This window comes from Gastrolobium bilobum, unplaced genomic scaffold, assembly GCF_033153095.1.
Source record: "Gastrolobium bilobum isolate Gb01-03AN ecotype WA unplaced genomic scaffold, APGP_CSIRO_Gbil_v1 utg141578, whole genome shotgun sequence".
Lineage (NCBI taxonomy): Eukaryota > Viridiplantae > Streptophyta > Magnoliopsida > Fabales > Fabaceae > Gastrolobium > Gastrolobium bilobum.
The window spans coordinates 8194-36052 of NW_026898243.1; the positions used below are offsets into that span (position 1 = coordinate 8194).

Sequence of the window (27859 nt, forward strand, 5' to 3'; positions counted from 1 at the left end):
TTCCCATGAACTAATGATATTAATAGAACAAGAAGCCAAAGAGATTCAACCTCATAATGAGTCAATTGAAATAATCAATTTGGGGACTGAATATGGAAAAATGGAAATTAAAATTGGCACCTGTATGAAAGAATATGAGCGTAGCAAGTTGATTAAGCTCCTGTGCGATTGCAATGTTATTTTTGCATGGTCATACCAAGATATGTGATATGCCTTCAACATATGGATAAATTCAAGCCAAAAAGAGGAAGATTATTGGTTAATCCTGAGTAAAAAGGCAACGTTTATTGTTGCTTTGCTGAAATTCCAAATTCATGATTGTTCAACTGATTTTATTCTGATTTTGTAGGAAAAGCAGACAAAACTGGAGCCAAATGGAGATTTTCCAAAATGAAGATCCACGCTCATAGCGTGGATGTCATGCTGATGGCGTGAAGAATCAAAGACCTCCACGCTCATAGCGTGGAACTCATGCTGATGGCGTGAAACCATTCTTGCTCCCACGCTCATAGCGTGGAACCCACGCTAGTGGCGTCAGCATTCAGAGGCAGCCATGCTCTTAGCGTGAAATTGACACTAAGAGCGCTAGATTGCGAAATCACAGCTCGTGCTTCCTAAAGGGAAATTTTGGAAGATGAAAAGAAAGGTTCTAAAAAGGAGGCTCAACATAAGAATTAGGTATTCTGAACCTAAGGAGATCGTCGTGCTTCAAAAGGAGAGCTCCGAGGAGAAATTCTTGACCATCTTTATTCTTCCATCTACATTCTTTCATTCCAAGTAACATTGAATATTGATTTATCAGCCATGACAATGGTTGGCTAAGTTTTTCTTTATTGTAGTTAGGGTCACAATCCTTATGTGAACCCTTGTTACGACAAATTGGTTATTTTTACTTGTTATTATATAATTTCTTTATCTTTTCCTTGTGCGAAATTTCTATTTCCTTTATTAGACTTGATCAATCTAATAGTGGATGATAGCTTGAGGGTTAGAACCCTAGATAGGAATATTAGGGTTTTTGATCTTGAAAGGGGGTAAGATAACAATTATTATGCATGCTAGGAATATATGTATAATTAATTGCAGATGCTTTAATTATCGTGTTCATTGCTTAATTTTCATGAGGGGTTACTAAGGGATTAGGATTCCGATTGAGATTAAAGAGTTAAATTGCCAAGGGATTGAGATATAACTAATTATTCTAGATGATAATTATCTGAGTATTTATATAAATAAGTATTTTTAAATCAATCCAAAGTAATAAGTGGGGATCATATGGTGAGTGCGCTCTAGGTACAATGCTTTTCTCACATTTACAAAAATCAATTCTCAGTTTGTTGTTCTATTTCTTATAAATAAAATTACAAAAACAAGTCTTTATTTTTAGTTCTCACTTTTACACAAATCGACAATATTTGTCACAAACCATTTGAACTCTTCCATTCTTAAAAGGAACAATTAATTGATATACGATCACAATCCCTGTGGAGACGATACTCTACTTACTTTCTATATTACTTGTGCGATCGGTATACTTGCCGAGGAGCATCAAGTTTTTGGCGCCGTTGCCGGGGATTGATGTTTCTTATATCAATTAATTTTGATTTTTATGATTGGATTTTATTTTATTTTTTATAATTTTTTTTGATATTTGAACAGTGCTACTAATTTCTTTTCTGAGTTGTATGCGAGGTAAAGAGCCAGAATTTCCACTTGATTTGGAGATTACCAAGACTAAAAAGAGATACAGAAAACTTGCTCGGAAAAAGCTTGCATTCGACGAGTCAGAAATTCTATTTGAAGAAGCACACACCATGGCAGGGAACAATGAAGAGGACAATCCGCTCATGGATACTATCTTAACTCCATTATTCAACAGGCCCAATGCGAGCATTGTTCAGCCAAATGTTGCCAACAATTGGGAGCTCAAGTCCTCTCATATTCAATTGGTGGAGAGAGCTCAGTTTGGAGGAGAGGAGAGTGAAGATCCTCACCGATTCGTTGACAGATTCTTGAGGATCTGTGACTCAACCAAACACCCGCAGGTGTCGAACGATGCGATCCGGTCGAGGCTATTCCCTTTTGCTCTTAAGGGAAAGGCTCTTAGTTGGTTGGAGAGGCAGCCTGCAACAAGCATTGCTACATGGGATGATATGTCTCAGAAGTTCTTTGCTGAGTTCTTCTCGATGGAGAGGTACAACCAGATGGTGAATGATATCACCAATTTCACTCAGTTAGAGGGTGAAACTATGTGTGGAGCGTGGAACTGGTTCAAAGACTTAATGAGAAGGTGTCCTCAGTATAACTTGACTGCTGGTAATCAAGTTAGAATCTTCTTCAATGGTTGCAAACCTGAGGTGAGGATAGTGTTGAATGGTGCAGCAGGTGGCACGATTAAATCCCTAAGAGCAAATGAGACTCTGGAGTTGATTGAGAGGATGGCTGCCAATGAAAATGAAGTGATGTCATCCAAGCCTAAGAGGGGTATCCTTCAACTGGAAGGTAATGATGCGGTGCTGGCTGAAAACAAGTTGTTATCTCAGCAGGTAGCCAACTTGACATCAAGGCTTGATAAGATGCAGCTTGCTAGTGTTCAGACTAAAGCTGCCGCTGTTGTGTGTGAATATTGTCAGGATAATCATGAGTCTAATGAATGTACTGAGATGCCTTCTGATTCACCTAAGCAAATGCAAGTGAATGACATTTGGTATGATCAAAGACCTCAACAGCAAAATGTTCAAAGAGGTCAGGATTTTACTCCCGGAGGTAATAATTATCAACGGAAGATTCAAGGCACAGGTCTTGATTACAATTCCAACAACTACTTGCAGCCTCCACCAGTCCAAGCTAAGGAACTTTATGATTTAAAGAGGTTAGTTGGACAAATGGCTCAACACTCCAATGCCTTCATGGAAGAGACTAGGGCCAATACTAAAAACATGAGTGCTTCTATCAGGAATTTGGAGAATCAAATTGGCCAGCTGGCTAAGCAAGTTGCTGATAGAACTTCAGGCACTTTCCCTAGTAACACAGTTACAAATCCCATGGAGGATTGTATGTTTGTCATAACTAGAAGTGGTAAGGTGGTAGCAGCTCCAGAAAAGCTGAGCACAAAGGTGAAAGCTAATGAGAAGCTTAAGGCGGTTGAGGAGCCAGAAAAAGAAGAGGTGATTCCTTCTGATGTTAAGACACTTCTTCAGAAAGGTGAAGAAAAAGAGCCACCTATTGTTGCTGAAAAAAAGAAATTTGAGCTGAGTCCCGAATATGTGAGAGCCATGGCACCTTATCCTGGAAGATTTAAGAAGGATGATCAGAAGCAACAGTATGGGAGGTTTCTTGATATATTCAAGAAGTTGCATGTCAACATTCCATTTGCTGAAGCTTTGGCTAGCATGTCAAATTATGCAAAGTTCATGAAGGATTTGTTGTCAAGGAAGCACAAGTTGCAAGAATGCCAAACGGTGACACTCACTGAGGAGTGTAGTGCTGTTATTACAAAGAAGTTCCCGCCTAAGCGTCATGATCCAGGGAGCTTCAATATTTCTGTTGAAATTGGTGACACCAAAATTGGCAGGGCATTATGTGATCTAGGGGCTAGCATTAATTTGATGTCCCTTTCTGTTTGTAATTCCTAGGGAATCACCGAGTTGAAGCCTACTTTAGCATCTCTTCAACTTGCTGATAAGTCTGTGAGGAAGCCTAGTGGTATTATTGAAGATGTTCTTGGGAAGGTGGACAAGTTCATCTTCCCTGTTGATTTTGTGGTGCTGGACATGGAAGGGGGAGCTGAGATGCATCTTTTGCTGGGTAGACCTTTCTTAGCTACATCTCGTGCACTGATTGATGTTGAAAACGGGAAGCTCGAGCTAAGAATGAATGATGAAACCGTTACTATTCACATCTTTGATTCTCTAAAACATTCTTCTCACAAAGACGATTGTTTTAGTCTTGAAGTCGTAAAGGAAGAAAAAAATGTAGCGGTTGAGGTTCTTGAAAAAGCAGATGATTACAAAGAAGATGGTACCTCAAAAGTGGAATTAAAGGAGCTTCCTCAAACTCTGAAAGATGATGACAAACCTAGGAGGAAACCCCAAGGGAGGCGTCATCCTATACTGAAGAAGGTACTAAGAAAGGAGGTGGTCAAACTTTTTGATACTAGTTGGAGGATGGGTGTGAATCACCAGAAGCTGAAGTTTGTCAAGAAACACCGAGACTCTATCTCTCAGAAAAACCAATGCTGCAAAGAGTTCTTAACATGGCTTCATGGTTTGGAACAAATCTGGGAATGGTGGTCTCATACACCAAGGCATCCAGCACCACCGGACCTTCCATTTGCTGAGTCATCCCACGCTGCTGAGGGGGATGACATGGAGGGTTGATTATATCTCCTTGCTGACAGAGATTTTGTATATTAGTTTATTTTCTTTTTCGTACTTTTAGTTACTTTGTGTTGGCATATCTCTCTCTGATGTTTTAATGTGCGCATTATAGTTTATCCTATATGCCACTGTTTGTTCCATTGTGCAGGTTTTTCTTCCTTCTTGTGGCTTAATTATTGCTGAGGACAACAATTATCTAAATCTGGGAATGGTAGGCTTGCATCTTAGAATTGCAATTCTTCTATCAGGGAAGATATTCTAACTCTTTTGATTTTCTTAGTTATTTTTGTAGTTATTTTGTGTGCTATATATAAAAAAAAATAGTGATCTGTTTTTTAAGCAATTCTCAGGTTTAAATGTGCTTATCTAGTTAATGTGCTTGACTGAATTCTTGGAAGCATGTTGTATGACTTTCTGGTATAACATTGCATAGATACAATTGGATTACATGATTTCTCGTTTGTCTGAACTAATGTTGTGAAATTCAGATAATATCTGAGGTCAATTTTCTTAAGTCTATATTGATACCATAGCTGTGAGGTTTGAGCTTAAACACTGAATTTTCTTGTTGAGAGACCTCACTATTGTAACACTCTAGAACTTGATCTGTTTCTCTGTTATGTATACATTGGTTGAAATGATAAAGGCATTTTATTCTTGTTAGCTATTGGCCAAAATAACCCACCTGTATGAAATTTTTCCATTGCTAGCCCTTTGAGCCTGAACTTATTTTGTTGATAAATGACCTATGTATGATTGATGGTTTAGCCTATATCCATGTGACTTACCTTAATTGAGATTGAATTACTGATGTGTTGAAAATAAAACAAAGAAATTGAGGTAAGCTCCACAAGGTCAAGTAAAAAGGGTGAATGTGCATAAAATGTGGCTGAAAGGAATTAATTCCCAAAATTCTGTGGGAATATTAGTGGAGCAAAACCATTGAGTTGAATGTGTTAAGAAGAAATAATATCAGTTTTCAATCTCATTGTTATTTGAGCTACTATCTATATATTCCTACCATTTAACCCGGCCAAGTTACAACCTGTGAAGTCCTTTTGATCAATTTATGCATGTGTTTGATTCTTCATTTTTAAGAATTTTTTAGAATATAATCAAGCCTATGGTAGTGTTATAGCTTTGAGTAATTGAGTGCTCATGATACCCTTAAACACTGTGTGTTGAGTGGATATTATTTATATGTGTGAGGGGTAATCAATGTAGACTTGTATCTTTAAAGAATCTGATGACATTGTTGGGAGTTTATGATATTGGGTCAGGCATGCATGGCATATTGTGTCTGAGAGTGTCTATGGATTGTTATGTTGGATTAATTGAATATGTCCTGGATTGAGTCCTGTACATTGCTGGGGACAACAACGTTTAAATCTGGGAATGATTTGATATGCCTTCAGCATATGGGTAAATTCAAGCCAAAAATGAGGAAGATTATTGGTTAATCCTGAGTAAAAAGGCAACGTTTATTGTTGCTTTGCTGAAATTCCAAATCCAGGATTGTTCAACTGATTTTATGCTGATTTTATAGGAAAAGCAGACAAAACAGGAGCCAAATGGAGATTTGCCAAAATGAAGATCCACGCTCATAGCGTGGATGTCACGTTGATGGCGTGAAGAATCAGAGACCTCCACGCTCATAGCGTGGAACTCACGCTGATGGCGTGAAACCATTCTTACTCCCACGCTGATGGCGTGGAACCCACGCTAGTTGTAACAGCCCGTTACGTACCGGTATTGTTAACATTAATTATGATATTAAGCGCAGTTACAATCACAGCAGTTCATTTATAAAACGCGAATAAATTTTTTTCCGATTATTACACGAGCATTTAAAACATAAAAAGGCGTAATAATTAAAAGCTGTGACTGTAACCGTAAACTCTTGCGGAAGACTTATTTAAACTATTTTTATCACTTACGTTACTTATTATAAGTTACTAAGGAGTTCCCATAAACTCACTTAGCCAATTTCCAACTTTACGTTTTTTACCAATTCGAACATGTTTCACTCTAAGTTTTTCTGCGACCAAACCGATCGCAACCAACCCTTCTTCTCAGATTATACCTTTTCGTTACTTAATTCCCTTTTTAACAAGCTAACATACGCTCAATTCGGAGCTCATTTGCTCCGGTTATCGCCGTTTGAAGTTGGATAAGCAATTAGCCCAAACAACCCCAAAAACAGCTCCAAACCACTCACATTGCTCGAATTACTGCACTCAATCGACTCAACCATTTGCTCTCAAATTTTTATCCTACAAACTAGACATCTAAAACTTCATTTTGATATATCACACACTCAATTTGACTGAGAAACGAAGCGGGAATTAATTTCCCAAATCCGGTCCAGAATCTGCCCCAGGTGCAGGGGCACATGGCAGTCCGTGTTTCTCTATTTTTTTCAGGCCGAATATCAACCCAGATTTTCCTTAAATTTTGACACAAGGTAGAGAACATCTCAACCTTCAAAATGGCGTATGGCACGTCCCTAGGGGACCTCTATGGAGGGAGATATGCTCTCCCGAAGTTTTCCTAAAATCTGTCAATTCTACAGAAAATTCGCCAGAGTTTCCTTTGTTTTTCCAATAATCCCAAATTTGTAAAAGATCATTTAAACCTCAAATGTACCTAATAAACACATGATAATACAGTAATAATCCAATGGGTGGCACACACAAGGACCAACAACGCCTTGGGGCACTTACAACCCAATCCAGTTTATAGTTATTAAACATAGAGTCCATATTAATCATTCTTAAGTAGTTGCAATCACTAACACCTTTTTCATGCATATTTCCATCATACATATTATCATAACCTAAAATAGGCCTAAGGCCCTTCCATCATAATTAGACATGCATCAATACTATTACAATATGGCTTTACAAATTACAACTTGAAACTAAAACTTCAAATTACATTCTTCTAAAATTTCAACTTAATTTAAAAGACAACATAACCAAATACATCACTACTAGACTTAGGCAAAATGGCATGAACAAGATGCTAATGAAGCTACTAATAAATACAAATGACATGTTCATGCCCTAAGTCTAGCCTAGGCCACACGGCCAACAAAATGCAAAATAAGAAACGCTCAATCGCTCACTCTGCGGGCCTCTTGCCCGAGGCTCCTGCTCCACTGCTACCTCCTGAAATAAATGCCCCGAGATGGGGTGAGATATACGAATATATCTCAGTAACCAAGAGGTTCTGGAGAAAACTCCACCCAATGGTTCACTTCGATGCAGATCAATAGAATACAACAACCACTTTGAAAACGGGATATAGCAAGGGATTTAGAGAATGGGGAATATAAAGAGAACAAAATACGACGATACGGGATGGTAACCCCAATTCCACGTACGCCCTCGGCATATATAAGCCTATGGGTATCATCCAAGGTGTGTTCACAGAAACCACAACCATGATGCCCAAACCAACCAAAACGCCAAAGACATTCCTAGTGTGCTCCTACCCGGATCACACACCATGACCGCAGTCAACTGGAACTCCCTCCTGGAGACCTATCCAGCGGAAGTCCGAAAATGCCCGAAGGCTAATAAAACTGTCTACTGGCCAGAGACTCGGTACTGCAGTACCCATAACAATAATGCATGCATGCTCATGTGTTCTATACTATTCATACACACTTCCTACCGTTACCATCAACTGGCAAGGTGGAACAGAAAAGGGGAACAAGCCCCAGTACCAAGAGGTTACCTTAATTCGTGTTTCCACAAGCTCCGCAGCAGCTTATCCCTCAACTCGGTACACAGCGGAATGCCTACACAGAGGACATTCCCAATCACTCTCAGTTCAACCCATACATGTTAATTTATAATTACACATGAAATGAACCAATTTCTTACCTCAATCCACTTGGTCCCGGACCAAGGGCAATTCACTGATTCAAGATTCGGGATTCAGGTCGACGTACGACAACCTATACAATAATGTACATCCATCAGTACTCGTAAAATAGTATCAAAACGCAAAAACACAAAAATCCTTCCCATCCTCCCTTGATGGTTCGGCCATTGTAGTGTAAATGTGAGATTTATTTTTTTAAATTTTCTTTCTCATTTTATAACACTCCCTTAGGTTGTTTAGAGGCTAGTTCAATCGTCGTTTTTCCGTTTTCCGACATTTACGCATCGTTTTGCGAAATATTTCATTCTGGGCTCATTTAGGTCTCTAACACAATTCATTTTTTTCCATTGATTCAAACACTCTCCAAGCACAACACAACCCATCTAAGCACCATATAACTACACAAATCATCATCCAAATCATTTTTCAACATCAATTCCTCAATCTTTCCTCAAAGAATCGAATTTTACCCTATGGCATTCCAAGGAATTTCCATACAACTTTAATCATTCCACACCTCATACAATCCTATTATATCAACATACAATCATACAACAACTCATCAATCCAATCCTAACACATTTTCAAAACTCAAAGTCATGACAACCTCAAAATTTTCTAAGTTAAAAATTCACATTTTTCATCAATAATTTTTATTGCATTTATGGCTACTACACATCATTCTAAGACACATTCATGTACAAACATTTTCCAATTGAGCTCTCTAAACACATCAATCCAACAAGCCCTCTTTAGGGTTCATAAATTCAACCACAAAATTAAACCATTGGAACACAAGGAAACTCACCCAAAAGCTTGGCACAAGGCTCCTCCTAAACATACTCCACCATTGGAGCATCAATCAACACCATTTTCACAAATCTAAAGGAAAGGGCCGCAGCTTTGGGGAGGGTTTTTCTCAAAATCTAGTGGCTTTCAAGGCTTGGGAGTACCACCAATGGATTTAGAAGGCCATTTCCATCAAATTTCAAGACAAGAATCAATGGATTTGGTGAAGAAATGGCTAAGTTATGGTGAAATGAAATCTTGGAGGGGAAGGGCTATGGTGGCTGCGGGTTTGAGCAAGAAGAGGGAGGAAAGTGATGCATGAATAGTGCCAAGCACATGTGGCTTAAGTCACTTAAGTGGGGTGGGTCCCACCGCCACCTTACGCGATTTAAAACTAATCCGAATTTTCCTCCGATTCCACTAAACGTCCGTAAATTCACAACCTATTTAGAAACTCAAATTTTTAACATTAACTATTCCCCTTTAAATATGCTTGATCAGATGAATTAAGAGTCCTCCATTCGTTCGGAGAAAACACTGTTTTAAGCTATTATGCGCGCCATTGGCACGCTTCCCCAAACTGTCTTAATTTCATCGAATATTATAAGAAATCATATTTCCTAACTCATTAGACCATTTTTAACTCATATTTGAAACCTAGAGCTCAAAACTCAATCGGCACGTTTTACGGTGCAATCGTACCGCGGTATTTTTACCCGCGAAAAACACTATTCACTGATTTTTCTGAAACTTGCCTGTCCACTCAATTTTTCGTTCTGAACCCATTTCCAGGGTTATTTTTACCATCTGAGACCTTCTACTCAATTTTTATCTTCCTAGGGTTGCGTGTTGGCTAATTACCGTTTTGCCCTTTCTTTGTATTTTGGCCTAATCTTTTGGATTTTCACTAATCCATCACTTGATTGCTCACTTAATATTTTAATTACTTGATTTAAAATTGTGAGGTGTTATATTCACCCCAACTTTTTAGAATTTTGTCCGCAAAATTAAATCATACTCACCCACTAACTCAGGACACAGCCGGAGAATCTCATCCTCTCGCTCCCAAGTAGCATCCTCAAGTGTGTATCTTTACCATATTACTTTTATCACAAGCATGATCTCCTTTTTATGATACTCGTTATCCTTTGATCCTTCATAATTACTCGTCTCTCATGGTTCTGTGACATTTTAATTCCCAATACTTTAAACTTTCTCTGGTTTACCGTTTCTCTTTCGCTGATTTGTAGGTAATAATATAACCATATTACGGATTTGTCGGTATCAATTTACCTCATTCTCATCTTTATCCATCCTTCTGACCCATGGTCGTTCTCAAAAGCACCTAATCGTTTTCATACTAGGCTCTAACCGTTCTCATGCACATTCACTAGTTATTCCTGGAGTATTTCCAACTCACATGTTCTTTAGTACTTAACTCTTTTCGCTTTCCTCACTGTTTTCACAATACCCCAACAACCATTTCTTTCTATTACTGTTACTACGCTTATCATTTCGTTGTTTTCTTGGCTTTCACCCAAGCACATACTTTCTAGTTTCAAAGGCACTTTGTCGTGTCCTACAATTACGACTCACATTAAATTCTATACTCATATACTTTATTTTTCCTTGTCACGTGTCTTCACCTCTTTTTAGGTACTCACAACTATATCTTTCTCTTTGTGATACGAAACTAGCAATACCCATACTAGTTTATATTTTCGATTAGCCCTATAAGGCCTTTCGACCACAAATACTTCATGAAATTTTTCCACCTACAAATTCATATTCATAATTTACACTCATTGTTAAACTCTTTATTAGCCTAACCATCTCGACTTTACCAACTCAACCAGCTCAACTCCATACTTAGACCTCTCACAGTCTAAACACAACACTCATTAATGACCTCCACATGAAGGCCTCATGCTTAATATTTTCTCCCACTAACTATTTTCAGCTTTCATTCCACTCCGGTGTTGCAACTTAACCATTTGTTCCACTTATTTATACTACTTCTTCGTAATCCTCGTCATTTAATCCTGGATGACAAATTCAATATAATATCACCTTACAGTTTTACCAACTTTCACCAAATACCTTGGGACGAATCCTTTTTCAACACCCATTTCCCTATTAACTGAGGGACCACTAAAAATGTCATGTCTCTCACATACAAGTCTCATCCTATAGGAATCTTTGAAACTTCATTATCAAGTCACATAAAACTAAATCCATCCTTGCCACTACTTATACAATTTACCATCGGTTGGTATATCAGTCTCTCGGAATATTCAAAGCTACCACAGCACTCAGCTATACCTCATTAATACTTAACCAAAACAACATCAACATTGTGCATTTTCCACACACTTTCCACCATAAGTGGCATATGCGATTATATATAACACTCCTTTAATCTGAACTCTTGATCATTACCAGCCTTCCTAGAAGGACACTCACTCAATCTGTCAACATCAATCTCGTTATTATCTCTTTCATCATAAGACGAGAATTCCAACAAATTTACTACCTCACTTGGAGCCGAAATTATTTCATCAAACTTACTTTACACCCACAATAGTGTTTCACTATCACACTTCAAAAAAAATTTACACACTATGCCTCACCTCTTGTATCCAATTCCGACATACTATTGTCCATTTACAAATATCTGACCTCATATTTTGCGTTAATCACATGGAAGAACTCTCTCAATACAGTGGGTAACAACATTCACAGGTTTTAACCGCTCGAGCTCTTGCTGTCCTCAGGGCCCCAGATGTAATGACCCACCGATCAGAGAATCCACCCATATAATCCATGCAGTAATGATAACCTACCACCTGCTGACTGTGTTCTATTAGTATTCCCAACGTTTCTTATTTGTGCACTTATGTAGATCAATTCAACTATAATAGCAGTCTCATCACTGCGGGATACTTCCTCATCTCATATTACTCGTATAACATAATAATAGTCTCCGGGAACATAATCCGCACGGAGATGGCTACACACTTCGGGCACATAAGCCGCACAGAGATGGTAATATCAAGTCTCATAACGTGCACCTAGTGCATAGAGGAGTTCATATTTACATCACATCTGTATACAACAGCAAACGTGTACCCAGTACACAGGGGAGTTCATACTTATAACATATCCGTATATAACGGCAAAACTGGTACCCCGTACACTCCAGATCACACATGGACCCAGTCCATTTGGTGTCTGTATCACTCTGTATATAACAACAAAATATCTTTGGTATATTCACATGGGGTTATCCCCATAATCATAGCAGTAGTGGTATAATATACCCTGTTACATATAAGTCAATTCGTCTTACTCTCTCATTTCATTCTTCTCACTGATAGTTTACACATAAGTCACTATTATCATAATTCACATTCTCTTCGTAATTTCGTACACGTTTTCTAACTTTTAATAGTTTTTTCTGTCATATTACCGTTCAAATCTATAGTCCATTATCTCTTCCTTGCTTATTCTTCTCACAGATTGTTTTCTCTCTTACTTTGACTATTCAATTGGCATAGTTCATAACATAATCTCTATTCCGTGAATCCAGAATTTTCTCAAAGTTCTGCACACATCTCACATATACTTCCCATCACACAGGGATCTTCTAAACATATTCGTCCTATCCCAGAGGACTAATTTCACCTCAATCCGTGCACTGCAAAATTATATCAATCCTTGCACTAACACTTATACCTCAACTCATTAACTAATCTTATCATTTTTGTTTTGACATTACACATTAGCTCTTTTGCTAAACACATAATTCCACACTTTATTGTAACTTAGTTCATACACTAATCACATGATTTCCCATCAGGTTGTACATTAGCTCATTCTCTAATCATACAATCTCTTCAGATACTTCCCATCATCGGGGATTTCATTCGGCCTCTTTGTCCTTTTACAAAAAAAATATATATATAATAATTTACCTCAACACGGATAATTAGGCGCTCAGGCCGTCACAAGGTGTACATACATATATATGTATACTGGCACTTAGGCCATCACTGGATTATTATCCGTTTATTCATCAGAATAGGTATACTGGCCATCAGGCCATTAGGTATTATTCACAATGCATTACAACATCCACAAGTAATTAGGCCATTTAAATTACGATATTCATTCTCTGAGATTTCCAAGAGACCTCCATCATGGATCAATCCTCTTATGCTTCGTAACACCTGAATCTCTACATAGTAGCCATTTCCAAGGAGAATTCCACACATTAACGCACACATATAGTCATATTTGTTTCCTTCATGGCATATCGGTCAAGCTAAACCATTATTCCGTTACGGACAATCATACTCTCAATGAACCTTGTTCAATGCCATCCATGGCGATTCTCTCAACTTCTTCCTTATACATATAATACATAATTAATTCATCTCGCCTATGTTTAATCAATACTACCTCCTTATGGATTTAAATCCCATATTTCGATACATCTCAATTTAACAATTGACCAACATTATAATTTCAAGTGGTCAAATCCCATAGGATTAATCATCAATTATTCTATTTATTTCTCTGCATGAACCATCTCACTTTGTTTAAGTGTACATCATCCATCAAGGACTTATAACTTCTAGTCAACATAAAATATTCAAACTCATGCCTAAGCATATCTGTTCACCATTTTCAATAATCCAACAGGTTCTAAACCTTTCACCTTGATGAAGTCTATTCACCAAGTCCATTGTACACACTATACTACACACATACTTGGAAGCTTTACCCATACCATTTCCATACTATGGACTCATCTCAATTATATATCTTTATTATTCATGGTACTACAAGGTTCATCCATGCAATACCGTACATATCATAGATTTGTTTACAACTTTCACTTATAATCCAGCATTATAAATTTCATCTACAAGGTCAGACGAAACATTTAAGTCTGTTTCCCATAAGTCCTATAATATTCATATTTTACTTACTGCCATCTCTTGTCCATGGAGCAGTCAACACTGCATCCACAACATCAGGCTAAGGACTTACATTTGGTGTTCCAAGGTTGCCACGCAGGCTTCTTACGATGACTACGCATGTAACACAAAGGAATGGGTTGATCAGACCCACACTAAGGAATCACATATGCAGTAATCGATAAGAATCTACATACAACTATGCAACACACAACACAACTATATACTCATTATCAGAGTTCCCTAACAAAACTGCTCTGATACCATAAAATGTAACAGCCCGTTACGTACCGGTATTGTTAACATTAATTATGATATTAAGCGCAGTTACAATCACAGCAGTTCATTTATAAAACGCGAATAAATTTTTTTCCGATTATTACACGAGCATTTAAAACATAAAAAGGCGTAATAATTAAAAGCTGTGACTGTAACCGTAAACTCTTGCGGAAGACTTATTTAAACTATTTTTATCACTTACGTTACTTATTATAAGTTACTAAGGAGTTCCCATAAACTCACTTAGCCAATTTCCAACTTTACGTTTTTTACCAATTCGAACATGTTTCACTCTAAGTTTTTCTGCGACCAAACCGATCGCAACCAACCCTTCTTCTCAGATTATATCTTTGTGTTACTTAATTCCCTTTTTAACAAGCTAACATACGCTCAATTCGGAGCTCATTTGCTCCGGTTATCGCCGTTTGAAGTTGGATAAGCAATTAGCCCAAACAACCCCAAAAACAGCTCCAAACCACTCACATTGCTCGAATTACTGCACTCAATCGACTCAACCATTTGCTCTCAAATTTTTATCCTACAAACTAGACATCTAAAACTTCATTTTGATATATCACACACTCAATTTGACTGAGAAACGAAGCGGGAATTAATTTCCCAAATCCGGTCCAGAATCTGCCTCAGGTGCAGGGGCACATGGCAGTCCGTGTTTCTCTATTTTTTTCAGGCCGAATATCAACCCAGATTTTCCTTAAATTTTGACACAAGGTAGAGGACATCTCAACCTTCAAAATGGCGTATGGCACGTCCCTAGGGGACCTCTATGGAGGGAGATATGCTCTCCCGAAGTTTTCCTAAAATCTGTCAATTCTACAGAAAATTCGCCAGAGTTTCCTTTGTTTTTCCAATAATCCCAAATTTGTAAAAGATCATTTAAACCTCAAATGTACCTAATAAACACATGATAATACAGTAATAATCCAATGGGTGGCACACACAAGGACCAACAACGCCTTGGGGCACTTACAACCCAATCCAGTTTATAGTTATTAAACATAGAGTCCATATTAATCATTCTTAAGTAGTTGCAATCACTAACACCTTTTTCATGCATATTTCCATCATACATATTATCATAACCTAAAATAGGCCTAAGGCCCTTCCATCATAATTAGACATGCATCAATACTATTACAATATGGCTTTACAAATTACAACTTGAAACTAAAACTTCAAATTACATTCTTCTAAAATTTCAACTTAATTTAAAAGACAACATAACCAAATACATCACTACTAGACTTAGGCAAAATGGCATGAACAAGATGCTAATGAAGCTACTAATAAATACAAATGACATGTTCATGCCCTAAGTCTAGCCTAGGCCACACGGCCAACAAAATGCAAAATAAGAAACGCTCAATCGCTCACTCTGCGGGCCTCTTGCCCGAGGCTCCTGCTCCACTGCTACCTCCTGAAATAAATGCCCCGAGATGGGGTGAGATATACGAATATATCTCAGTAACCAAGAGGTTCTGGAGAAAACTCCACCCAATGGTTCACTTCGATGCATATCAATAGAATACAACAACCACTTTGAAAACGGGATATAGCAAGGGATTTAGAGAATGGGGAATATAAAGAGAACAAAATACGACGATACGGGATGGTAACCCCAATTCCACGTACGCCCTCGGCATATATAAGCCTATGGGTATCATCCAAGGTGTGTTCACAGAAACCACAACCATGATGCCCAAACCAACCAAAACGCCAAAGACATTCCTAGTGTGCTCCTACCCGGATCACACACCATGACCGCAGTCAACTGGAACTCCCTCCTGGAGACCTATCCAGCGGAAGTCCGAAAATGCCCGAAGGCTAATAAAACTGTCTACTGGCCAGAGACTCGGTACTGCAGTACCCATAACAATAATGCATGCATGCTCATGTGTTCTATACTATTCATACACACTTCCTACCGTTACCATCAACTGGCAAGGTGGAACAGAAAAGGGGAACAAGCCCCAGTACCAAGAGGTTACCTTAATTCGTGTTTCCACAAGCTCCGCAGCAGCTTATCCCTCAACTCGGTACACAGCGGAATGCCTACACAGAGGACATTCCCAATCACTCTCAGTTCAACCCATACATGTTAATTTATAATTACACATGCAATGAACCAATTTCTTACCTCAATCCACTTGGTCCCGGACCAAGGGCAATTCACTGATTCAAGATTCGGGATTCAGGTCGACGTACGACAACCTATACAATAATGTACATCCATCAGTACTCGTAAAATAGTATCAAAACGCAAAAACACAAAAATCCTTCCCATCCTCCCTTGATGGTTCGGCCATTGTAGTGTAAATGTGAGATTTATTTTTTTAAATTTTCTTTCTCATTTTATAACACTCCCTTAGGTTGTTTAGAGGCTAGTTCAATCGTCGTTTTTCCGTTTTCCGACATTTACGCATCGTTTTGCGAAATATTTCATTCTGGGCTCATTTAGGTCTCTAACACAATTCATTTTTTTCCATTGATTCAAACACTCTCCAAGCACAACACAACCCATCTAAGCACCATATAACTACACAAATCATCATCCAAATCATTTTTCAACATCAATTCCTCAATCTTTCCTCAAAGAATCGAATTTTACCCTATGGCATTCCAAGGAATTTCCATACAACTTTAATCATTCCACACCTCATACAATCCTATTATATCAACATACAATCATACAACAACTCATCAATCCAATCCTAACACATTTTCAAAACTCAAAGTCATGACAACCTCAAAATTTTCTAAGTTAAAAATTCACATTTTTCATCAATAATTTTTATTGCATTTATGGCTACTACACATCATTCTAAGACACATTCATGTACAAACATTTTCCAATTGAGCTCTCTAAACACATCAATCCAACAAGCCCTCTTTAGGGTTCATAAATTCAACCACAAAATTAAACCATTGGAACACAAGGAAACTCACCCAAAAGCTTGGCACAAGGCTCCTCCTAAACATACCACCATTGGAGCATCAATCAACACCATTTTCACAAATCTAAAGGAAAGGGCCGCAGCTTTGGGGAGGGTTTTTCTCAAAATCTAGTGGCTTTCAAGGCTTGGGAGTACCACCAATGGATTTAGAAGGCCATTTCCATCAAATTTCAAGACAAGAATCAATGGATTTGGTGAAGAAATGGCTAAGTTATGGTGAAATGAAATCTTGGAGGGGAAGGGCTATGGTGGCTGCGGGTTTGAGCAAGAAGAGGGAGGAAAGTGATGCATGAATAGTGCCAAGCACATGTGGCTTAAGTCACTTAAGTGGGGTGGGTCCCACCGCCACCTTACGCGATTTAAAACTAATCCGAATTTTCCTCCGATTCCACTAAACGTCCGTAAATTCACAACCTATTTAGAAACTCAAATTTTTAACATTAACTATTCCTCTTTAAATATGCTTGATCAGATGAATTAAGAGTCCTCCATTCGTTCGGAGAAAACACTGTTTTAAGCTATTATGCGCGTCATTGGCACGCTTCCCCAAACTGTCTTAATTTCATCGAATATTATAAGAAATCATATTTCCTAACTCATTAGACCATTTTTAACTCATATTTGAAACATAGAGCTCAAAACTCAATCGGCACGTTTTACGGTGCAATCGTACCGCGGTATTTTTACCCGCGAAAAACACTATTCACTGATTTTTCTGAAACTTGCCTGTCCACTCAATTTTTCGTTCTGAACCCATTTCCAGGGTTATTTTTACCATCTGAGACCTTCTACTCAATTTTTATCTTCCTAGGGTTGCGTGTTGGCTAATTACCGTTTTGCCCTTTCTTTGTATTTTGGCCTAATCTTTTGGATTTTCACTAATCCATCACTTGATTGCTCACTTAATATTTTAATTACTTGATTTAAAATTGTGAGGTGTTATACTAGTGGCGTCAGCATTCAGAGGCAGCCACGCTCTCAGCGTGAAATTGATGCTAAGAGCGCCAGATTGCGAAATCACAGCCCGTGGTTTGTAAAGGGCAATTTTGGAAGATAAAAAGAAAGGTTATAAAAAGGAGGCTCAGCACAAGAATTAGGTATTCTGAACCTAAGGAGATCGTCGTGCTTCAGAAGGAGAGCTCAGAGGAGAAATTCTTGACCATCTTTATTCTTCCATCTACATTCTTTCATTCCAAGTAACATTGAATATTAATTTATCAGCCATGACAATGGTTGGCTAAGTTTTTCTTTATTGTAGTTAGGGTCACAATCCTTATGTGAACCCTTGTTACGACGGATTGGTTCTTTTTACTTGTTATTATATAATTTCTTTATCTTTTCCTTGTGCGAAATTTCTATTTCCTTTATTAGACTTGATCAATCTAATAGTGGATGATAGCTTGAGGGTTAGAACCCTAGATAGGAATATTGGGGTTTTTGATCTTGAAAGGGGGTAAGATAACAATTATTATGCATGCTAGGAATAGATGTATAATTAATTGCAGATGCTTTAATTATCGTGTTCATTGCTTAATTTTCATGAGGGGTTACTAAGGGATTAGGATTCCAATTGAGATTAAAGCGTTAAATTGCCAAGGGATTGGGATTTAACTAATTATTCTAGATGATAATTATCTGAGTATTTATATAAATAAGTATTTTTAAATCAATCCAAAGTAATAAGTGGGGGATCATATGGTGAGTGCGCTCTAGCTACAATGCTTTTCTCACATTTACAAAAATTAATTCTCAGTTTATTGTTCTATTTCTTATAAATAAAATTACAAAAACAAGTCTTTATTTTTAGTTCTCACTTTTACACAAATCGACAATATTTGTCACAAACCATTTGAACTCTTCCATTCTTAAAAGGAACAATTAATTGATATACGATCACAATCCCTATGGAGACGATACTCTACTTACTTTCTATATTACTTGTGCGATCGGTATTCTTGCCGGGGAGCATCAATATGCCTGGGCTAGATGCTAGCATAGTTGAGCACATATTGCCCTTGAAGCCTGAGTGTCCCCCCAGTTAAGCAAAAGTTGAGGCGAATGAAGGCGGAGATGCGATTAAAGATTAGAGAAGAAGTGAAAAAATCATTCTATGCTAGTTCCCTTGCAGTTTCTAAGTATCCTCAATGGGTTGCTAACATTGTTCTAGTCCTAAAGAAATATGGGAAGGTTTGAATGTGTGTTGATAATCGAGATTTGAATAAAGCTAGCCCCAAAGATGACATTCTGATTCCTCATATCAATGTTCTGGTGGATAATACTGCTCAACACTCATTTTTCTCTTTCATGGATGGTTTCTTGGGTTATAACCAAATCAAAATGGCTCTTGAAGACATAAAGAAGACCACATTCATCACATTATGAGGAACATTTTGCTACAAAGTAATGCCGTTTGGTATGAAAAATGCAGGGGCAACATATCAAAGAGTGATGGTGACCTTGTTCCACGACATGATGCATAAAGAGATAGAGGTTTATATAAATGACATTATTGCAAAGTCTTAAACAGAAGAGGATCACATAGTCAACCTACAAAAGCTTTTTCAGCGATTGAGAAAGTTCAAGCTCCGGTTGGAGCCGGCTAAATTCACTTTTGGTGTGAAGTTAGGAAAATTATTGGGGTTCGTAGTTAGTCAAAAAGGGATAGAAGTTGATCTTGACAAGGTCCGAGCAATCATAGATATGCCAGCTCCTCGCACAGAAAAGGACGTTCGTGGATTTCTAGGGATATTGAATTGTATTTCTAGTTTCATATCTCAATTAACTGCAACTTGTGAACTAATTTTTAAATTGTTATGGAAGAATCAAACTGTAGTACGGAATGAAGATTGTCAACAGGCTTTCAAGAAGATCAAACAATATATGCAAAGCCCCCTGTCTCGGTACCTCCGGTGCCAAAAAGACCTCTCATTATGTATATGAAATTACTTGATGAATCCATGGGTTGTATATTCGAGCAGCATGATGAATCTGGTAGAAAGGAGCATGTCATTTACTACTTGAGCAAGAAGTTTACCAGTTGCAAAGCAAATTATTCTTTGTTGGAACGAAAGTGTTATGCTATGGCGTGGGCTGCTCGTTGCTTGAGGCAATATATATTGTGTTATACTACTTGGTTAGTGTCAAAGATGGACCCAATCAAGTATATGTTTGAGAAATAGGCTCTTATTGGGAGAATAGCTCGTTGACAAGTTCTGTTATCAGAATATGACATTGTCTATGTCACTCAAAAGGAAATAAAAGGCAGTGCTCTCGCTGAGTATTTGGCTCACCAGCCCGTGGAAGATTATCAGTCGATGCAGAGTGATTTCCCAGATGAAGATATAATGGCTTTATTTGAAAGAGTAGAAGAGTCTTCGCAGAAGGAAGAATTGACTTTATTATTTGATGGGACATCTAATGCACTGGGGCATAGAATTGGAGCTATTCTAATTTCCTTAGAGAACCATTTCATTCCAATCACAGCCAGGTTGTGCTTTGATTGTATAAATAATATAGCAGAATATGAGACATGTGCCATGGGAATCCAAGCGGCGATAGAATCAAAAGAAAAAATTCTTAAGGTGTATGGAGATTCTGCTCTAGTTATCCATCAACTAAAAGGAGATTGGGAAACTCGAGATGCCAAGTTAGTCCTTATTATGCTACATAAGGGAGGTAATTGAGCAATTCGACGAAGTTATGTTCCATCACATACCTCGTGAAGACAATCAATTGGATGATGCTTTAGCCACTTTATAATCAATGTTCAAGATAAGCCATGACAGAGATATGCCACTAGTACGGATGGAAACTTGTGATCAGCATGTGTATTTTTAAATAATGGAAGAGGAGCTCAACGAGAAGCCGTGGTATCATGATATCAAATGCTACATTAAGAATAGAGAATATCCTTGATGAGACGGAAATTCGTTCCCATTTGAACCCATTTTTAATGGTAAAATTCCATCCATTCCGTCAACTATTGATCATTTTTTACCTTAAAAACACATTCCTAGATCTTGAGAATAAAAGTACCAAAAGAGAATGGATGATGATGTAATCAGTTGATAATGCTAGAAAAAGGGAATGGTTTGAATTAGTTGCTCACCTGCTCCAAAAACCTCCTCTCTGACCACTTTACAGGAAACGTTGAAAAGAAGCTCCCAAAAAGTAGAAAGAAGTATAACAATCAAGCAGGAAGAAACATGTAACACCCCGTGTATACCCGGTTTGTTAACATGCTATCGTATTAAGCCTCGCTTAATTAAATTTGCGGAATAACTTTTTACTTTCAATTATGACGTCATTATCATTACCAAGTTGAATTACTTAATTCATTTCAAAAACATTTCTTATATGTAAATTGCAAAAGACCACTATCTACACTGAATAACCTCATATATATACAAATCATTAACTGTGTCTCTAGTCATGACACTACAACACGTAGGCCGGACAAACCCTGATAGTTTATACAACTCAAGTCTAAACAACTATACATAATCAAATGTGGCATGGACAATCCCCATGCTCACCAAATAAGGCAACAAGTCCCAACAGAGTCTCAACAATAACAACATAATCATAAAGATAACATATTAGCATCCAACATATAATCATAACAGCAAACATCTAACTCAGCTCCGGCCTCCTGCCGCCCGAGGTCTCAACCCCTGGGTTACCTGAACCTGAAATATGTTCCCCAAACGTGGGGTGAGATCTCTAAACAGAAATCTCAGTAAGACAAGGGGTCCTCAAGGATCTTCCACCCCAAGCTCACTTACATGTGCAATATAAGTTCTAAAAGCAGTAATTCAATATCATTTCCAAAATCAGTGCAATGCAGCAGATAATCATGTCATATATGTTATAACTATTCTACTGATCAGAGAGGTGCAGGAATACGTCTATTACCCATACAGTACGCGCTCATGTCGTACCTGCCCACAGGAACTTAATCCCGTCTAAGGCGAACACCACATACGTATCATAGGCATTTGCACTTAACAGCTCAATAGCATTTCAATAAAACAATACATGAAAACACATCATGCATATAAACCATCCCCCCATGGGATATGGTGGAACCAACAATCGCTAAACCGAGGACACGAAAGCTTACCTTACAAGCTAACTATCCAAGCCAATAGTCCACACACAACAGAATCACAATCTGTTTTGGACCAGCAATCAAATCAATATTCAAACACAACAAGCATAAGACATACAGACAACGCCTTCCTTTACATTTCAAGTCTTTAGGCTTCTCACAAAGCCATAAGCCCTTAACCACTTAGGTTCTGACTTAGATTAATTAATACAGAAGTTCACATTAACTAATCATGGGTCCACAACCCACAAATAGCATTCTGTATGAATAGTACCGTTACTGTTCTCGAAAACCCAGAATATCCGAATATATGTCGGGGCCATAACCGGATATCTATATCCGGATATCCATATTCGAATATCTCAAGACCCCATATCCAGATATCATATCCGGATATTTCGCGACAGAATGCAATTTCTGCATTTCGTGAGATATCACTTCCAAGGTTGGGTTTTTAACCCATTAAAACGTCCAAGCATGCATTTTTATACCCTTTTAGGTTCATGTTCAGGTTGGTTACTTTTTTAACTCATTAACATGCCAAGACTCAACCTTTAAACCATTAAAACTCATTATCAAGGTTCAACACTTTCCCAAAGCAGCAAAACAGAGGTGGATGATGCTCTTGGAGCTCACCAATCAGCTCCAAAGGTTTATGTTTCTACAAGGGCACGAAAAAAAGCTTCAAGGTTGGTCTTTTACTTCACAAGGTAGCTCCTTGGAGCTTCAAAGGCCAAAGAAAATGTTTTTCCAACCCCACAACCAAAGGTAACAGCACCCCCCCCCCCACACCTCACACAGTGGCTGAAGACTCAGAATATGCACCCACACCTCCTCACAATGCTAGCTCTCAAGTGTATACTAGTTTAAAGATGAAGAAATCAAGGAAAAAAAGGTAACTTGGAGAGTTTTTCATGCAAGGGAGGCCATGGAAGAAGGTGGCAGCAGCTCCTTCAGAAACTACACGTAGGAGGCACAAGAATCTGACCTAGAAGTGTGTGCCATGCCCTTTTATAGCCCACTTAAGTCTTAATCGCACTGTATTAGCGCTAATAGCTACACTTAGCATTTTAATCCCAAACTTAGGATTCTGAACCTACTCATTTTTCTAAGATTTTTCATATTTTTATTTTATTTTTCGCAGCACCTTTTTGGTACGCGCTTTTACATAGCCAGTGTCAGTTCTGGCACCAGTTCTCATCATTTCGACTTGAAACTTGTTTTACAAGTCCTATGTGTTATTCTAGGATTATTCATGCACTTATTATAATTTTCTGGGATACTTCATCGGTACGCATTTATACCGAGTAGCAGAACCAGTATCTGCACTTTTCGTCAGAAAAGAGACTTTCAACATTATTAATTACTTTCTATAATTATTCAAGCCTTCTCATAATTATTAGGGTCAATTATGGAATTATTTCCTAATTCTCATATTCATTTAATTAATTTCCTAAATTAACGGTGCGGGTTCTTACAAAACATGTGCAGTAGAGAATAAAGAGCAGCCATTGGATTAGAGAAAAAAGCAAGCATGTGGTTTCAGAAGAAAAAGGCAAATCTCATCCTTAAGTTGTCCCATCCAACAACTTGCTTCACATATCAAAGCATTATTGCACCGCCTCTTCATGCAATCAAGGAACAACTGAAGTAGAATCACAAGATTGCCATCCACTCTTCTAGCCTATAAATAGGACGTCCCAACATGAAGAAAATATAGAATTCCTTAAGAAGAGATCATCTAGTATAGTTTAATTTTCTATTTTTCACTTGTATAGTTTTTAACAATGGTTAAGTGACAACAACTCTTCCTCTATTTTCTTTCCACCATTTGAGACTCCTCACGAGCATTATTCATACTTCTCCATTTTTCTTAGTAATATAAACTTGTTTCCTATTAATATATGTTTGTTATTTCTCTTCTCTTTCACTCGTTTTCTTCAAACTGAATCTCAGGTCTATGGGATTTCAGATTGAAATAATTATGTTTGTGTTTTCAGCCATGAGCTAATTTATTTTTGGAAGGGAAAAACTCTGAAGTTCTTAAAGAACTATGCTAAAAAAATTTGCAATGAAGCTTTTGTATTTCTGTTATTTAAGTAAACTTAACTCTTTGGGTATCAATGGAAATTGAACTCATACTGAGAAAAGAACTTCCTTAGGGAAGGGATTTTAGACAACTTAATCATGGGAGGAAAGTAGGACTGTGGAAACAATCCTACTAGTTGCCTTAGGAATAAGGAACCACCTCGTTCTCTGAAGGTTCTTCGTTTAGTAACTGTTGGAGTCAAGGAAACCATAGGAATATGGAAACTTGTGAGCCATTTTAGTCCATGAGCTGAGAAATCAGAGTTGGTAGTTAAAAGACCTGAACAAATCCAGAAGGGTTAAGTCTCAAGTTGAGAGTATAGCCATTTAAGAATGGAACATGGATCTGTTCCTTGTGATAAAAACTATTTCTATTATCCATCCATCTTGTTGTCTCTTAAATATTGTTATCTTTATGTTTTCAGTATTTAATATCTCATGATAACATAACCAAATCTCTAATTATCTTCTTTGTTTCTTCTTACATCAGGAAGGATTTAATTCATAACGACGCGAGGAGTTGTTTAGAGTCAATATGAACCTATCACCTTGAGGGAACATCCCCAAGACAATAGGGAACGAAAGACCAAACAGTTTGAATATTGTATTTTCTTACATTTTAATTCTTTTCAAAATAGTTTAAGGTATTATTTAGAGTTCTATCCTCGTGGAAACGATAACTTGGGCACTAATAATCCCACTTATTACTTGATGTGTGCACTTGCGCGATTGGGTTAATATCTAGAGAACAAAAGCATTTTCTCTTTATAGACTAAGTAAAGGGAACATCCTTGAGAGCATCAGCACCCAACAATCCTCTTGGTGCCTTAGAGAATGATAAGAGAACCTTGAGGAGACTAGCAATGGGTTTCTTTTTGAATGAAGATGTCTACAAGAAGAATCATGACATGGTGCTTTTTAGATGTGTTGATGTAGGAGAAGCAGAGGAGATTATTCATGAAGATTCTTTTGGGACTCACGCAAACGGGTATGCAATGACAAGGAAAATCTTGAGGGCAGGCTAATATTGGTTGAATATGGAGACTGATTGTTTCAACTATGTGAACGTTTTAACAGCACCTTGGCCATTTTCAATGTGGGGGATGGACGTTGATGGGACGAAAATCCGTTCCTATCTAAGCTGATTTTATTGATAAAAGCTCATCTGTTCCGTAGCATGGTATCCAATTTTGCTGATAAAAGTCATTCCTAGACAATAAGAATGAAAATACTAGAAAGGGAACGAATGTCAGCATAATAACTGATAAAGGAAAGAAAAGGGAACATATTGACTTATTTCTGAACCTGCTCTGCTAACCTTTATCCTGACCAACCACTTTGCAGGAAAAGCCTAAAAAGAAGCTTCCAAAAGCAGAGAGTGCACAATAATCAAGCAGCAAGGAGCATGTACAGTAGAGAAGGAAGAGTTTTCATTTGTTAAAAGGATAGTAAAGACATTTGCATTTCAGAGCAAAAAGGCAAAATTCAACCCCAAGTTATCACTTCGAACAACTTTCCTCACCTGTCAAAACAGCAATCCACCGCCTCTCCACACAAACACTGAACAACTGATGGAAAACCACAAGTTTTCCATCACCTTCCTCAGCCTATAAATAGGAGAGCCCAAGACGAAGAAACCATCTCGTTCCTTAAGAAGGAAACCATAGATTTCATAGTTTAAATTTCTGTTTTATAACATGTATAGTTTTAACAATAGCTAAGTGACAACACTCTTCTCTCCATTCTTCATCACCATTTGAGACTCCTCACAAGCAAACCTCCATTTTATTTCTTATTATTGTAATCAACTTGTGTTTATTAATATAAGTTTGTTATTTCTTTTCTCATCCAATCGTTCTCTTCAATCTGAGTCTCGAATCTATGGGACTTCATATTGAGATAACTACGTTTGTACTTTCAGCCATGGGCTAAGTTATTTTAGAATGGAAAAGTTGTGAAGTTCTTAATGACCTGTGTTTAAAAATCTTGCATTGAACCTTTTGTATTTCTATGATTTAAGTACTTTTAAATATCTGGGTATCAATGGAAATTGAATGCAACTGAGAAAGGAACTTCCTCAAGGAAGGGGTTTCAGACAACTTAATCATAGGAGGAAGGTAAGATTGTGGAAACAATCTTACTGGTTTCCTTAGGAATAAGGAACCACCTTGTTCCCTGAAGGTTCTGTACTTAGTAACTGTTGGAGTCAAGGGAGCCATAGGAATATGAAAACTTGTGAGCCATTTAGTGAAAAGACCTAAATAAATTCAAAGGGTTAAGTCTTGAGTTGAGAACACAACTAGTTAAGAATGGAATTGTGGATCCGTTTCTTTTGTTAAAATTGTTTTCTGTTTATCACACTAATAGTCCCATTTATTACTTGATGCGTGCACTTGTGCAACTGGGTCAATATCTTGAGAACAAATGAGTTTTCTCTTGATAGACTAAGTAAGGGAATGTCCTACAAAGCACCTAGCACCCAATAGACGTCATTGGGGCAATTGAACCAAAAGCCTCAAATGGGCATAATTTCATTTTGGTCGTAATTGATTATTTCACCAAATGGGTCGAAGCTGCTTTTTATGCCAGTTTAACCAGAAGTGTAGTCATCAAGTTTATCAAGAAATAGTTGATCTATCGTTATGGCTTGCTGAACAAGATCATTACTGACAATACAACCAAGTTGAATAACAAGATGATGAAGGAATTGTGCGAGAGTTTCAAGATACAGCATTATAACTTCTCCCCTTATCGACCAAAGATGCATGGAGCAGTGGAAGCAACAAACAAGAACATCAAGAATATCATTCAAAAAATGGTGATAATATATAAAGACTGGAGTGAAATGCTTGCTTTTGCCTTGCACGGATATCGCACCTCCATTCGTACCTCAACAGGTGCCACCCCATTCTCTTTGGTGTACGGAATGGAAGTAGTGCTCCCTATTAAAGTAGAGATTCCCTCATTGAGAATCCTGATGGAGACAGAAATGGAGGAAGCAGAGTTGGTCCAATCTCGACTTGATCAATTGAATCTTATTGAAGGAAAAAGATTAAATGCTCTTTGTCATGGCCAATTGTATCAAAAGAGGATGAAGAAAGGTTATGAGAAGAAAATACGACCTCGGCAATTTCAAGAAGGAGATTTAGTGCTCAAAAAGATTCTTCCAATTCAAAAGGATAATCGAGAAAAGTGGACTCCCAATTATCACGGGTCCTATGTTGTGAAGAAAGCCTTCTCCGGAGGTCCCCTAATACTCACAAAGATGGACAGTGAAGATCTATCACTCCCGGTCAATTCAAATGCAGTCAAGAAGTATTATGCTTAAAAAGAAGAAGAAGTTGCTTGCTATGTTGAAAACATGAAAAA

At 37.7% G+C, this 27859-nt stretch overlaps 1 pseudogene; it reads left to right on the forward strand.

Moving 5' to 3' along the window:
- The first annotated feature begins 10 nt into the window (after positions 1 to 10).
- On the forward strand, positions 11 to 27818 carry LOC133314202 (uncharacterized; annotated as a pseudogene).
- The last annotated feature ends 41 nt before the right edge of the window (positions 27819 to 27859 follow it).